This window comes from Pseudopipra pipra, chromosome 8 (assembly GCF_036250125.1).
Source record: "Pseudopipra pipra isolate bDixPip1 chromosome 8, bDixPip1.hap1, whole genome shotgun sequence".
NCBI classification, from domain to species: Eukaryota; Metazoa; Chordata; class Aves; order Passeriformes; family Pipridae; genus Pseudopipra; species Pseudopipra pipra.
This window is the reverse complement of record NC_087556.1, coordinates 30923403-30938662: the sequence shown is the minus strand read 5'-3', so window position 1 is coordinate 30938662 and position 15260 is coordinate 30923403. Positions and strand designations below refer to the sequence as shown.

The following is a 15260-nucleotide window of genomic DNA, read 5'->3' as shown; positions in this document are numbered from 1 at the left end:
TCCATTTGGAGAGTTAAGGAAAAAAACCAACCCCAGACCTGCTTCTGGCACAACTGCTGCGATCGCGGGGCTCTGCTGAGTGTCCTGTGCAGTGTCTGTCACATTTATCTCGGCAGTTCCCGAGCAAGAGGCTGAGGAGACACTTCATGCCCTGTTTCTGTAGGGAGTGCACAGGGTGCTCCCTGTAAAATCACCTGTGAAATCCCCTGGCCAACCTGCAGCTTGGTGTCGCAGTAAGGTGTAAGTGTGCTGGCACAGCTAAAAAGGACACAAATCCGCGTTTGAACCAAACCCAGAGTACTGCTGGTTTGCTTTTGAACCTCTGCAGTGAAGACACTCTGAGCACTCCCAGTGGGAATCAGAAAAGCAGAACATGAAAATTATTTCAGCTCTGCTTTACTTACTAAGTTCAGGTTTTTAAAGCCCATTCCCATTTCTGTACAGCTCAGCCCGTGGAAGTTGCCAGAGGAATGCTTTCCCTGACTACTTGCCAGCTGAGAAACAAACCCCAATTCTTTGAGTGATGCAAACCACTGCCGGGCTCTTGCTGTACATCGCTTACAACACTGCCTGCAACGTGACTTGTTTTGCTTACAAACTGCCACAGAGTGTTGCAATTCAGCTCTAAAAATAGAAAAGAGTTTTATTTATCCCACTATTTATCCCAAAGCTGTTGTTGTCCCAGCTCTCAGAGTCACAGCCAGTCCTGTTGTCTCCAAGTGCTGCTACTTGTCCCTTTGGCAGAGGATAATTGAACCACAGAGCAGGAGAAACACAGCAGTGGTTATCCACAGAAATAGGAACACATTTCTAGGAACCTGGTTGGAAGTCACAGATGTTTGTTAGCTTCGCATTTTGTTGCTGCAGAGAGTTGGGGGCTTTGGACTCAGGGAAAACCAGGTTTTTAAATGGAAAGTTCCAAATATTTAGGTACTGTTTAAAGGGGGAAAAAAAACCCCAGACCCTCCTTTCTGAAACTAAGACTGTGCTCCAGGGTGGGTTTCTGCTCCCCAGCCCTACAGTTGGATCACCCTGTCATTCCTGTCAGCAGTTCATGGACAGCACTGGGAATGGTTCCCAATCTTCTTCCCAGCCTTTCATGTTTCTTGTGTCAGGAAGACACAAAACCCAAAAAATAGGCCCCATATCTAGAGAATTTGTGGAGTGAGGCTGTTATAAGTATCTTGTACCCAAGTGCATTTATTTTATGTGCATTTATTGTTCATTTTTGATGGAAAGGGGAATTTCCAGTGTGCTGTGAATACTGACAATGGATATTTTCTCAGTTATGAGGACAGTGGGACACAGCACAATGGGGATTACAGACCTGCTTTATATCCACATGCTTTAGTCCTCAAATCCCACCCTACAAGGCCTTGGAATGACACTTGCCTTTTCCCGCCATATCACCATTCCCACATAACTTCAGAGCATGGCATTACTCAGAAAAGCCATTCCTGTAAGAGATACTCTCCAGTGTTTGGCCCTGCACTTGCACGGGTACAGATTTCCATGGAACATGGACCTGCTGGAGTGAGCCCAGAGGAGGCCACAGATGTGCTCCGAGGGCTGGAATCCCTCTGCTCTGGAGCCAGGCTGGGAGAGCTGGGGGTGTTCAACTGGAGAAGAGAAGGCTCCAGGGAGACCTTAGAGCCCTTTCCCATGCCTAAAGGAGCTCCAAGAGAGCTGGAGAGGGACTTGGGACAAGGGATGGAGGGACAGGACAAGGGTGAGTGGCTTCCCACTGGCAGAGGGCAGGGATGGATGGGATATTGGGAAGAAATTCTTGGCTGTAAGGGTGGTGAGGCCCTGGCACAGGTTGTCCAGAGAAGCTATGACTTCCCCATCCCTGGAAGTGTCCCAGGCCAGGTTGGACAGGGCTTGGAGCAACCTGGGCTAGTGGAAGGTGTCCCTGCCCATGGCAGGGGGTGGAATGAGATAAGGTTTAAGGTCCCTCCATATCCAAACCAGTTTGTGATTCCATGATTTTATAACTTGATCCCATCTCCTTTTCTAGGATCAAGTGCAAAGGCTGGTGTCTGTTTTTAAATCCAAATATCCTTCAGTCTCTCCCTGCCCCTTTTTAGTAATTCAGCCCTGCTCCAGGAGCAGCTCCGTGCAGATTCCAGCCGTGCTGGATGCAAAGCTTTGGCTGCATAATTAAGCTGGAAATGCCAATCCTTGCGGGCTCATCCCGGTGCGCGGGGCCCTGAGCGGCGGAGGAGCGGGTTTCCCGCAGCATCCTCGGCTGGCTCCGGGAAGGGAGGGCTCTGGAGCCGGGAGCGGTGCTGACGTGCTGCCGGAGCTGCAGTGACTCCGCAATGGCTGAGGCTGCTGGCACGGAGCGCATCCCGCCGGCCCGGAGCGCCCGCACCGCGCAGCCTGCCCGGGAAACCTGCCCTTAGCTCCGCACTGCTCGGATCCGCGGCGGGTGAGCACACCTTACTCTGGGGTTGGTTGTTTTTTATTATCTTTTATTTTCTTTTCCTTCTCTGTCCTGTCAGTGCTTCCCCGGACCGATGGATGCATCACTCCTAATCCGATCCCACTGTTCAGAGGACGGAGGGGGAAAATAGAGTCATATTCAGCAGGGATGGATTATTTTTTTTAGCCTTTTGCAGAGTGAATTGTAAAAATCCCTTTAAATGTGTCTGCTGAGAGCAACCTACAGGTTTTATCTGAAGTGCACTGGAGGCAGGGGCTGATGCTCCCTCTGTGCAGCAGGATGGAGCAACGTTAGATCCTACCTGTGCTCATTAATTAGCGCCTACCTGTGCTCATTAGTCAGTGCCTACCCGTGCTCATTAATTAATGCCTGTATGTGTTTATATGTGCCTACATGTGTTTATCAGTGCCTGTATGTGTTTATGCATCTATAGATATGGACATAATGTGTGTTATGTAGAGAGAGATATATAGACATATAAATGTATAAATGTGTTACATATGACCCATCTGCTGCCTAAAGGCTTTGTAGGACCCATTTTCAAATGTGCTGTTTTGCATTCTATATTTGGGGTTATTCCACCCCCTTCCCTTCGGTGTGGTTATAACCACGGCTCTCATTTGCAAAGCTTTGCCCTTGGATGCCAGGAAGGGGATGGCTCTGCCTGGCACTGGGTCCCCGCTGTACCTTCCTGCTCTGTTTATTCCTCAGAATCTTACAGCAGCTCTGTCGTGTGTGATGGAGTTGAAATGCCAGGGCCTGTGATTGCTGATAAATCTCCTCTGCAGCTGTAGATGTTGGTGTTTGGGGTAATACATGTGATGATGAATTGCTGTAACAAATAATCTGTCTCTGTGCTCACCAAGGAACTGATTCGAGTATTTCCTGTTTGCTGAACTCCATCGACTGCGTGTCTCAGAACTGCTTCCCATTACAATCCTATACCTGTCAGGAAATCAGTCTCCATCCCTGGAAGTGTTCCAGGCCAGGCTGGATGGGGCTTGGAGCAACCTGGTCTAGTGGGAGGTGTCCCTGCCCATGGCAGGGGGTGGTACAGGTTGAACTTTAAGTTCCCTCACAACCAGTTCCCACAAAGAAGTCTGGGATTATGATTCTACTCTGTGCTGTTTAACCTGTTAGGTTAAAAAAAGAAACTTCTTTATTTTTCTTTCCCAGCTGCTCGCTCCCTCAGTGGATTTAAATGTCATTTATCTCATCCACATTCCTTTTCCTTGCAGTTCATGTGATGCCTCTACTGACGCTGTTTAAAATGCAGACAGAAATTAGAAAGCACATTGGAGTGGGGTTGGCTTTTGCCTGTTATTTCTCACATTGTGATACTTCTAGAGAGATGCGTGTGGTACAAAATAATAATTTCCTGGCAGGAGACGCTCAAGCCTGGGCTTAAGCCTGGGCTCTCAGCTGACATGCAGCATCCTTGTCCTGCCCCCTGCTCTGCACTTTGGCTCCTCTCTGTGCGTGGAAGTGCTTGGTGGATGCTTAAAATATGCTCAGAAATTGAGAGTTTCATAGGGACTGTCTAAATACTTTACCTTTGCAGTGGAATTTCTGCCTGGTTTGTGCTGACTCTTGGCAGCTTTCTGACTTGTAACCTGCAAATATCAGACTTTAGGAATCCTAATGTTTGTAGTGGTGATTAAAGGCCAATGACACCAGTACAACGCCACAAGAATGCCCTGACCAGAGGAAGGTGCATTTTTCACCAGGGCCCTGATGGAGAGAATAAGACCCCGTTTTAATAAGGCTTTAAAGAATGTGCTGAAGGCCCATTGGTTGTCTTGACAAATACCAGTCTGGGATATATTTGTGGCACTGTGTGCTTGTAAATCCTTCACTTATTACACGCTCAGTTGTCAACACCTCCCACATGGTGAAGTTTCACCAAGTTTCCCAGAGCACTGTCAGTTTACATGAAGAGTAAAACTTTGCTTCACTTTTTTTTTTTTCTTTTTGCTTCCAAAATGCATCTCTAAAATATTACTTTTTATTGCAGATGACTTGAATTCAAAGTAGCATCAGCAAATGAATGTTACCAAGTGAAGGCCTTTAAATAATAATCTGTGTTAACACTTGCCCTTAAAACATATGTTCTCATCTTGTCACCTTCTGCAGTGCAGCTCTTCATGTATGATCAGCAGCAGAGGTTCAGCTTAAATGGAAAAAATATTTAAAAAAGCAAGTTCTAAAAATTTTATATGTGCCAGTTGACTGTGATGTAGGATTTGAACCCATCCAGCTACTCTGGGAGTGAGCAATTTTAAGACACATAACAGCATTTGTACTAATGTATTCATGGTAAAAGCAGCCAAATATTAGCCAATACATCAGAATTCCAAATTAAATCACTCCTGTGATCCTGTCTTTATTTGCCCACGTGTATCTGCATGCAAAGGGAAAGGGAGCTTGCCCCTAGAGCATCAAGTGTTGGATACTATTAGTGGCAGAATACTCATTAAACCTGGAAAGGTAATTCCTGATTTTCCTTTGGCAATTACAGGCAAGTGTGCTGTAGTCAGATAAACCCCAAAAGATCTCAGGAATTTAATATAGTGCTGTAGAAATGATTCTAATGGAGAATGACATCCTGCTAGAATTTTTAAAATCAGTTCAGTGCAGATCCACAGATGGTTATTTCCAGGCACATGTGATCAGGGATTTGTTATTCACTGGTGGTGCAGAATCGAGAGGAGGGTTCAATACATTTTATTTGTGGAGCTTCCTATAATCCCCCAGAGGGACCCTCTGTAAAAGCAGAGGCAGTGCCTGAGAAAAGAGAGTTAGTGAAGGCTTGGGAGAATGTCTGGAGGACAAAATTAGTTTCCTCAAACACACAGGCCAGCAGCAGGGTGTGGAGTGTTGGCTTCCCTTAAATCCCATGGATATCCTGGGTTTGAGCTATTGCACTGGTGCTGTGGTCATTCAACCTTGACAAGGTCATGTGCAAATGGGGACGCTTAAGAAGAGTCAGTTTAAGCTCAGAGAGTGTCTTTTCTATCCTTTGAACTAATGTTTCTGGTTCTAGTTTTCCCCTGTTGCTGGCTCCAATTCAGCTTTCCCAACCTGGAGCCCAGCTGGTCGGTGAGGGGCTGCAGGCTGGGCCCCTCAGCTTTCCCAGCTCATTGGGATGGGAACAGAGAACCATAGAATCATGGAATGGTTTGGGTAGGAAGGGACCTTAAAGCCCATCCAATCCCACCCCCTGCCATGGGCAGGGACACCTTCCACTAGCCCAGGTTGCTTCAAGCCCCGTCCAACCTGGCCTTGGAGACTTCCAGGGATGGGGCAGCCACAGCTTCTCTGGGCAACCTGATGTCCCAGGACTAACTGAGAGCTGCAGCTGGTCTGGAAAGCTGCTGCCCAAGTGTTGGATGTTGTGCACTGGTTTAGTCATAGTCACAGCCGGAATTTATCCCCTGGGAGCAGCTCGGTGTGGATGTGAGCAGTGCAAGGCTGTGGGGTGGGAAGCTGCTCTGACTGGCTGTCACTCTGTGGCCACCCTTGTTTCTCTGGTTGAGCCCTTTGAGAATCAGAACAGGAGTAATTGGTTCAACTCAGGCTTTTAGCACTAAAAACCATCTCCTCTTTTGGCTGACTGCTGTTATGTCTCCCTTGACCCCGGTTGTGTAATCCCTGTGTTCCCTGGCACATCCCGATGGTAGGGACAGAATTAATGGACTCCAGATGGCACAGACGATATTTACTGGATGTAAATCTGCACCAAACTCCTTATTAATGGGGTTTAATTAAACAGAAATTGCACACAAAGCCCTGATTCTGATGCCACTGAGACGGTGTCAGAAATCCTACTGCCTATAGGGCCTTGGGATGTGCCCAAAGGGACAACTTTGCCAAATACCTGAAGTAGCTGAAGATTTACTGATTCACACAAACTTCTAGCAGGACTCTTACAGTAATATTCCCATGGCCCTCCTGACAAGGGTTTGCTGCATGTTAACTAATTCTATACTAAAACAATGATTCTATTCACTTGATATTGGATTACTTTTCCAGCTGCTCCCATAACAAATTAATGGGAGCCATGGTTTGTAACGAGAACGTGTCTGGTTTGGATGAGGATGGTGCTGTTAAAGCAAATCTCTTGAGGATGCCCATTTGCATTCTGGTTTGAGTGATGGTGTGGCCTCAGCATCCACAATCTGGATTCCTTTTGGATAAAACTGAGCCAGAAGGTGTTTTCCAACCAGTAACTGGTGCTCACAGTGCAGGACAACACTAGACTTTGAAGTTCCATCAAAATGTTCCATAATATTGTCTTTCTGTAGCAACAGGGTTCGTTCTCAGATATGAGATTTTCTTACTTTATCTGTAGAGCAATAATAGCAAAGAAAGGTAATGAGAAGCTTGAAGGCAGAGTAAAATCTAATATCCAGAGCACAGATTTTCTTTACCTCCAAGGCTGTTTCAGATTTTCACACAAATCAGAACAAAACATTCCCTACATATAGTTGATATGGTCGTGTTTGTGTGTTGAAGCAGACAGTCATTTAAAGCCCCAGCCTTGTCAATGTGGGGAACTGCAGAGATCTGTGTGCCACAATGCGATATCTGGATTTTATCCTGGTTCAAGGACAGAGCAGCAAGTCCTGAGGGCTTGGTCCATCACAGTAAATATCCAGTGATTTATGGGACACCTTTATCTTTACATGTTGCTTGTGTTGTTAGGAAAAGAAAATTATGAATCACCATGCATTATTTCATTATTGCCTAATATCATAACTCCTTCTTGCCTGCTACTCAGGCCAGATTATCCTGACAGTGTTCCTTGGGAAACATTGGATGGGAAGGCCAGTTATGGTTCAGTTCAACAGAAACCATTGGAGTACCCAGTGATGTCTCAGGGAGAAGGAACAGGACACACAGTGCATGGCTGTGAACACGCAGGTGACAACTCTCACTGCTCAGCTCTTCCACCCACTGTCCAAAGCCTGTCCCTGCCTGGAAAATGGTAGGATACACCGAGCACTTTGGAGCTTGCTGACAGGAACATTGTGGGAGAGTGAGTCAGGTCCAGCTGCTGTGACTTGGGTGGTGGTCATTGGAAGAGTCAGGATCTCTGGTTTGCGTTCAGAGTCAGGGGAAGCTGCAGGCAAAGGAAATGTTCACATGAAATCAGTGAAGTGCCCTGGTTTGGGCTGGGACAGAGTTCATTTTGTGCCTGATAGCTGGTACAGGGCTGTGTTTGGATTTAGCGTGGGAATAATATGGATAATACACAGATGTTCTGGTTGTTGCTTAGCAGTGCTTACACTGGTCAAGGACTTCTCTGTATCCCTTGCTCTGCCAGCAAGGAGGGGCTCAAGGAACATGATGGAGGTAAGGCCAGGACAGCTGATCCAAACTGGCCAGAGGGATATTCCACAGCATTGAACGGCGTGTCCAGATTATAAACTGGGGACAGTGGGCTGGGAGCCACTAATTGCTGTTGGGGACAGGCTGGGCATGGGTTAGTGGGTGGCACTTGCCATTCTTGAGGTTTACTCCTCTTTCTCAGTTTCCTTCTCATCATCATTATTATTACTCTTATTACTTTTTACTGTAATTGTTCGTAACCCACAGGTTTTACCTCTTCCTGATTCCCCTCCCCATCCCACAGAGTGAGTGAGCAAGGGCTGCATGGGACTGAGTTCCCAGCTGTAGTTAAACCACAACCAGCCTTTTGGTGCCCAAGATGGGGTGCAAAGGGTTGAGATTCCTACAGATCTGGGCAGAGTGTGTCACAATATATTTGTTACAGCCATTCATTACATCAGTTCAGTAGTTGCTGGTCACAGAGTTGATTTGTTTGCTCTCAGCGTTGTTGTGCCTGTTCCCACTGTTGCTGTCCATGTTCCCTGTTGTGCTGGTTGTCACCTCTGAGCACTGGGCTTAGGGTGTCCTTGTGTTGTGGTTTGTAACACTGGTTTATGATATGATGGAATGGTCTTGAAGGGAAATTTATTTTCTTGACCTGTAGTAATAATAACAAATGGAAAACACACTGACTTAACTGTCAGGATCTATCCGTTCTATCCCAATAATGCCTGCAGTAGTTAAAAGCCCTTTCTCTCCAATCAAAGCACTTTTGTGATTTCTGGTGTGGCTACTAATGGCTACTTAAAAACTTCCTGTACTGGTGGATCCCAACTTTTCCCTGCTTGAGCTCTCTGTTACCAGCTGTCCTTGAGGGAAGCATTATGGCTTTTGGTTTTGTAACCCAAGCCCTGCTGTTTTCCCGGAGCTGCTGGATGCCATGGCCAAAGCTTGGAGCACTGTTGGGACCCTTAGGAGCCTTCCCCTCACCCGGCAGTGCCTGCAGGGCTGGCCCTGGGGGGCTCAGGCAGCCCTGTGACACCAGGGCAATGATTTATTATTTATGCTGCTTGTAGGAGATTCGTTATACAGTTTGACACTTCCACGGTTTCCTTGTGTCTCCTTTTTCTCAGTGTTTCATGCAAAGCCCCTCCACGTGCTGGTCAGGGGGCCCAGAGGTGGTGGAGGGGCCAGGGGTGGCTCATTCCCCATCACACCCTGGAGTCTTCTGCCCCTGTCCTTGCCACCTCCCAGGGAATGAGGGAGCTGGGGGGTCTCAGCCTGGAGAAAAGGAGGCTCAGGGGGGACCTTCTCACTCTCTGCAACTCCCTGACAGGAGGGGGGAGCTGGCGGGGAGGTCGGGCTCTGCTCCCAGGGAACAAGGGACAGGAGGAGAGGAAACAGCCTCAAGCTGTGCCACGGGAGGTTCAGGTTGGACATTAGGGAAAAAAATTTCATGGAAAGGGCTGTCCTGCCCTGGCACAGCTGCCAGGGGCAGTGGTGGATTCTCCATCCCTGGAAGTGTTCAAAAAATTGTAGATGTGGCACTTGAGGATGTGGTTGGTGGTATCTGGGTTTGGACATTTGGACTCAGTGATCTCAGAGGTCTTTTCCAACTATAAAAATTCCACCATTCTGTGATTTAGCAGCACAGCCAGAGACAAATCAAAACAAGCTTTTGGAACAAGGGGATATGTTTGGGTTTAGTTTTCTCTCCTTTTTCTGAGCTTTCCTGAACACCTGGCTGGTTCCTGGATTTTCACATGCAGAAACTCCAATTCTATATCTTGCCAGTCCCAGTTTACAGGGACAAAACCATCATTGCCAGAACTCTGGACTTTGCTGGTTTGCAGAGGTGCAGTGGAAGGGAATGTCATTATGTTTTACTCCTTTAGGACATGCTCAGGCTTAGCAGGAGTTAAAGGGGCTGAGTGCTGGCAGGTGCTCCTTGTTACCTGTCAGTCACCCAGCAGGCCCAGCAGCCTGACCTGCTTCCAGCCTGAGGGAGCTCTGCCAGGCAGCATTTTCTAAACAAAGGCAATTTTGTGCTTTATTTGGTCTGGGAATTGTTTTTTAATTCCCCTCTTACCAAATATCAGTGTGTCACCTGAGATTGGCTTATGGTTTTGGCCTGATAAGGTTTTATAACCACAAATTAAGCAATAAGCACAGTGGAGAAGCAAGCAACCCAGAAAGTGGGATATATCTCAGATGTGAAAAAGAATGGAAAGAAAAGGCATGCTTGATGCCCTCCTGGAGTTGTCCTGCAGGAGGTGAGAGGTGGGTACAGATGGCTAAGACTGGGAAAGCAGAGAGCACAGGGATGGGGAGGGTCACTGAGGTTGGTGTCAGAGTTACCATCAAGAGCAGACAAATATAACTATGCTCTTTTTCCCTCAAAGTTGCTTTTTAGAGGGTTTTTGTTATTATTTTGTTTGTTCAAAGGGAAAAGCTGAAATGGGAATGTGTGAAATGAGTTTCTTCAGCGGTGCCCAGTAACCAGCAGGATCCCACACTGGTGTGGATTGGAAGGAACCTTAAAGTTCATCCAGTCCCAACCCCTGCCATGGGCAGGGACATCTTCCACTAGACCAGGTCACTCCAAGCTCTGTCCAACCTGGCCTTAGATGGCAGGAGATGGTCAGACTGAATCTCGTATCGACAGAGAGGGCACATCCCAACCCACAGGAGGGTGGGAAGGTGAATAAACCCCTTGGAACAACCACAGGGAGCTGCAGAGAGCTCTGCTGCTGTGTGGGTTTTTTCCCTTCCAAAGCTGAGCTGAGGTTTGGATGTGTTCTACTGTAAGAGCAGTAACACTTGTGTGAGGGGGAACAAGTTGTTGGTTAACTCGATGTTATGCACAAACATGTGAAAGTACAGAGAAATAGGTGCTCTGCTAAAAATATCATTGCTGTCACTTCAAAATAAGCCACTCAACAACTGCATTTGGCACTGAAGGTATTGTAGAGGCAGGAATGTTTGTTCTTCTGTTTGTATTTCCGTGTCAATCAGCACACTGGTATCAAGGAGTGTCAGTGAGCTCTGGAGCAGATGTAGCTCCTGGGAAGGGCTGTCTGCACAGACATGGATGTACATGTACATCCCCAAATCAGGAGTGAAAGGCAGGGAGCAAAGATCCAGGGGGTTGTTAGAACAACAGCTGCATCTTTAGGATGGAGTTTGAAGATGTTATTGTTTACCAACATTAAATGACACCAGGTAACTGCATTACTAATGAACCCTGCCCTGGGAACAGTGGAATTGCTCCAGCCTCCAGCCAGCCCTCGGGCAACGCCTCAGCTCCCCCAGCATCCATTAGCTCTTCAGCACTTCTTGGAATTCCCTGTTTCTAGGAATCCTTGCAGTTACTCTGGGTGGGATTTAAGAGGACTGTGAGCACCTTCTGTCTGTTCAGCATCATTTTAACCCTCGTGTTGCAGCCTCTGTCTGTGCCCCAGCTCCAAGCACAGGGAGTCTCACCAGGACAGAGCAGTTCCAGAGCTTGGGCAGGTGTTGTCAGTGGCACTGTCTTGATTAACTCAGGGTATGTAAACAAATACCAAAGGGCCAGCTCTTCGTCCTCCCAGACCAGTAACTCCAGTGCCCCCAGTGCTGGCCTTTGCCTGTTTCACTGGTGCCACAGACTCCCTCAGTGACTGTGGTGAAGCTGCTGAGCAGTTGTTCAGCATCAGCTTCTTGGTTGTGCTCATCTGGGAAAGGGTCTGGAGCACCAGGAGCAGCTGAGGGACCTGGGGGGGCTCAGCCTGGAGAAAAGGAGGCTCAGGAGGGACCTTCTTGCTCTCTCCAACTCCCTGACAAGGAGGGTGGAGCCAGGTGGGGGTCGAGCTCTGCTCCCAGGGAACAAGGGACAGGATGAGAGGAAACAGCCTCAAGCTGTGCCAGGGGAAGTTCAGGTTGGATACTGGGGACAGAATCCACTCCTGGGTGTGTAAACAAATGCAGAAGTAGCCTCAAAGCATCATTCCCTGGGGTACCTGGGAGGATTTTGCCCTTTGTGTGTCTTGTGGAGATAACCTTTAGTGTTTGGATAGTGCACTGAGGTGGGTAGTACTGCCTGTGACTTGTGTGTGTCAGATTTACTAAGGAATGCTGTACTTGTGGCATTGGGAACATCATTTCATATTAATGAGACTCAGCTATTTAAAGTAACATGCATGCAAGCTCAGGTCCCTCCAGTTTCCCTGGAGTTCTGAATTCCAAGCCTGCTTGATTCACTTGGAATCAAAAATTTTCATATGTTATTTCATGTTATTTGCAGGACAAATAGGTTTTATTACATCTAAACTTAGGCCATAACCTTGCAGTGGGATTGGTAGGAGTCATTTGTTACACCAGTGTTGTTATTTCATTGCTGTTGGGTTTTCCTGGGAATCTCCAAACCCGTTTCTGTCCTGCCCACTGCTGACTTAGAGATGTATTGAACATTAGAAATGTGAAGGGAAAGCCTGAATGGCACAAACTTTCCCCGGGGGATTAGAATACTGTTTCATTTCCTCTCCAACTCCTAAGAGTTTTAGTTCACTGTTTCCAAAACGTGCCTTCATGCAGTGAATCCTGAGCATTTGAGGGGAGCTTGCTCTCAGAAATGTGTCACTGTCTCAGTTGCTGTCTCTGTGAGCAGAGGGCTGGGAGAGAGCTCAGAGAGAAAAACTGGTGTGAAATGTCACATTTGGCAGCCCTACAGCACCTCTTCAGAAAGTTTCATTTGGATCCTGAAATATTTGTAATATTCTCACTGGGATATAGGATTTGGGGTTTTTTTAAACATTGCACCACATCGACTTTGAAGATGAAGCATGAAAAATTATTTTTAGCACTTGCTGCTAAGTCATCAGAGATGATAAAGGACAAAGAAGAACAACATTTATAGCTCCCTTCTTTTTGGCAATAGCAGAAAAACACCACCATGCTTCCTGGCTGAGTAAGGAACTTCCCTCAAAGTTGACCTTAAAGTTCATCCAGTCCCAACCCCTGCCATAGGCAGGGACACCTTCCACTAGCCCAGGTTCCTCCAAGCCCTGTCCAACCTGGCCTGGGACACTTCCAGGGGTGGGACAGCCACAGCTTCTCTGGGCAACCTGTGCCAGGGCCTCACCACCCTCACAGCCAAGAATTTCTTCCCAATATCCCATCTATCCCTGCCCTCTGGCAGTGGGAAGCCATTCTCCTTTGTCATGTCACTCCATCCCTTGTCCCAAGTCCCTCTCCAGCTCTCTTGGAGCCCCTTTAGGCACTGGAAGGGTCTCTCGGGTCTCTCAGCTCTCTCTGGAGCCTTCTCTTCTCCAGGTGAACACCCCCAGCTCTCCCAGCCTGGCTCCAGAGCAGAGGGGCTCCAGTTTCAAAATAAGTCTTTAAAACTCTTGATTTTAACTAAGTATGAGCACTTCTAAAAATTCAGATGTCATTCTAAAACATTTCTGTTTCATTTTTGAGATAATCTCATATTTTTTATCTTAATATTTTGACTAAAATGGGGGAGAGAGAAATCCATCACAAAGATCCTTCAGGCAGCCAAGTTCCCTCAGTAGCTGCGCGTGTCAGATATTGCCTTGTGCCTGTGGCCTGTGAGAGCTCCCTGTAAATCTGTGCTACTGATCTGCAGCAGTTACTGCCCTTTTTTTAATAGGAAAAAGAGAGGAAGAACAGTGGGCACGGCCTCCATGGCAACGGCAGCGGCTGCCAGTGCTGCCTGGGCTGCGGAGCTGCTGCGTGGAGAAGGTGCTCCTGAGGATATATTTGTTTTCAAAATCTGTCTGGCTACAAGCCCATTTGCCAGTGGAGAAAGTCGTCTTCCTTAATCTAGTTAGGAGAGGGGTGGTACTGAGCGAGTCCTGCTCGGATCCTGTCGGGGCTGCGGCTCCCAGAGAACCCACCCGGGAGGAGCCTCAGCCTGGGTGTGAAGAGAAGCAGGAAGGGGAGCAGGGTGAGATAAGGCCAACTTTGATCACAGAAAGTGTCTGTTTAGCTCAAAACAGGGTATTTTATTCCCGTTTTCTGAAGTTTATTTCCTGCTCTGGTGGAAGGTGTCCCTGCCCTTGGCATGGGGTGGAAGTGTCCGAGGCCAGGTTGGATGGGGCTTGGAGCAACCTGGGATAGTGGAAGGTGGGTGGAATGGGATGAGCTTTAAGGTCCCTCCCAACCCAAACCAACCTGGGATTGTAAGGACGTTATAATTAAAACAAGAGCCAGACTGCTTAAAAGATCAGTGAGGAAGAGATAGAGATGTTACAGCCTTTCCTCTGGTCCATCTCCCCCTCCAAGAGACGTTGCCATGGCTGTCTGTAATTAGGGGGAATCTGGTGGGATTCTGTCCTTGGAGGAGGATCTAGGCTGGTGCATCCCTTCCCTTTGAAGACAGGTCAGGGTATTGAGCTGCTGTGGGCAGGAGCTCTGGCAGCGGGAGGACAGCCAGCCCTGCTCTCCCAGGGGGTTGGGAAGCTGGTTTAAATTGGGATTCTATAATGCTTCAGGCTAATATTGATTTTTTTTTTCATTTTTATTACTTTTTATTCAAGTATTCACCTCATGTCTCCTGTGTGCCATGAAAATTTCATTCTTCTGCTTTCTTACTCATTCACTCATTGAATCCATTCTAAAAGTCTCAACTGCACCTTGTATTTCTCATTTTACACAGGTGGCTGTTCACTGGTACCCACCTGGAAACTGCATCTGATGGTCTGTGGTATTTTAGTAGTTTAAACAGATCTATGGCTGCAGAGAGATGTCAAAATTCTATATGGATCTTTTCTGCCACAATTTATGGCTGCTGCTGGAGCACCCTATATCTCAAAACCTGGTGGTCAGGAGCTTTGTAACCCTGAGAACTTTTTTAAATTCATGGAAATTTGCAGGATGTGATTGGAATTCCGTTCTGCCAGCACTGGAAGGAAAGCAAGACAATCCTTGTATGTAAATGGCATCTGCATTCTTGCTTCTAATTAAAAAATCAAAGGAAAAGGCTTTCTTAATTAAAGGATGTGTTTGCTGATTTGTCACAGGCTGAACTCTGGAGCACTTCTGGTTGGATGCATCTGGAAGTAACTTCCAGCTTTCCTTCTCCGTAGGAACGGGCTGATCATTCCTCTGAATGGGTTTAAATCCCAAGGGCCAGAGTAGGGGATGGGTAGGGGAAGCAGAGCTGAAGCTGTAGCACCCCTGGCTCCTGGGGCCCTTCCCAGTCTCCCTGTGCTGAGCATCATTCCCAAAACCTGGCAATGCCCCCTGCCCACTGTTCTCACCAGGCTGGGCCTGGAGCCTCTGCATTCCTGCTGGCTTTTGTGAGTGATTGGCCAATGGAGCTTGTAGTGGCAGTGACAGCATCTTCCTTATCTTTTTAAAGTGGGATAGTAACAAATTCATTAGAAAATAACCCTGGGGCAAAACCAATCAGTTCCCTGTTATCATGGAATCACAGAATCCCAGAACATTTTGTGTTTGAAGGGACCTTAAATATCATCCA

At 47.4% G+C, this 15260-nt stretch overlaps 1 protein-coding gene across 29 annotated transcripts in view; it reads left to right on the top strand.

The window, feature by feature from the left end:
• The first annotated feature begins 2190 nt into the window (after positions 1-2190).
• The window catches only part of JAKMIP3 (Janus kinase and microtubule interacting protein 3), a 69775-nt gene continuing 56705 nt past the window's right edge, over positions 2191-15260 (top strand). For 9 of the 29 annotated variants that reach the window (XM_064663483.1, XM_064663482.1, XM_064663481.1 and 6 more), the window contains exon 1: positions 2193-2431. The gene's annotated coding sequence lies outside the window, so the exon portion shown is untranslated. Of the gene's footprint in view, positions 2432-15260 lie in introns of all 29 variants that reach the window. The other 20 variants (XM_064663469.1, XM_064663470.1, XM_064663458.1 and 17 more) reach the window with 4 other exon arrangements.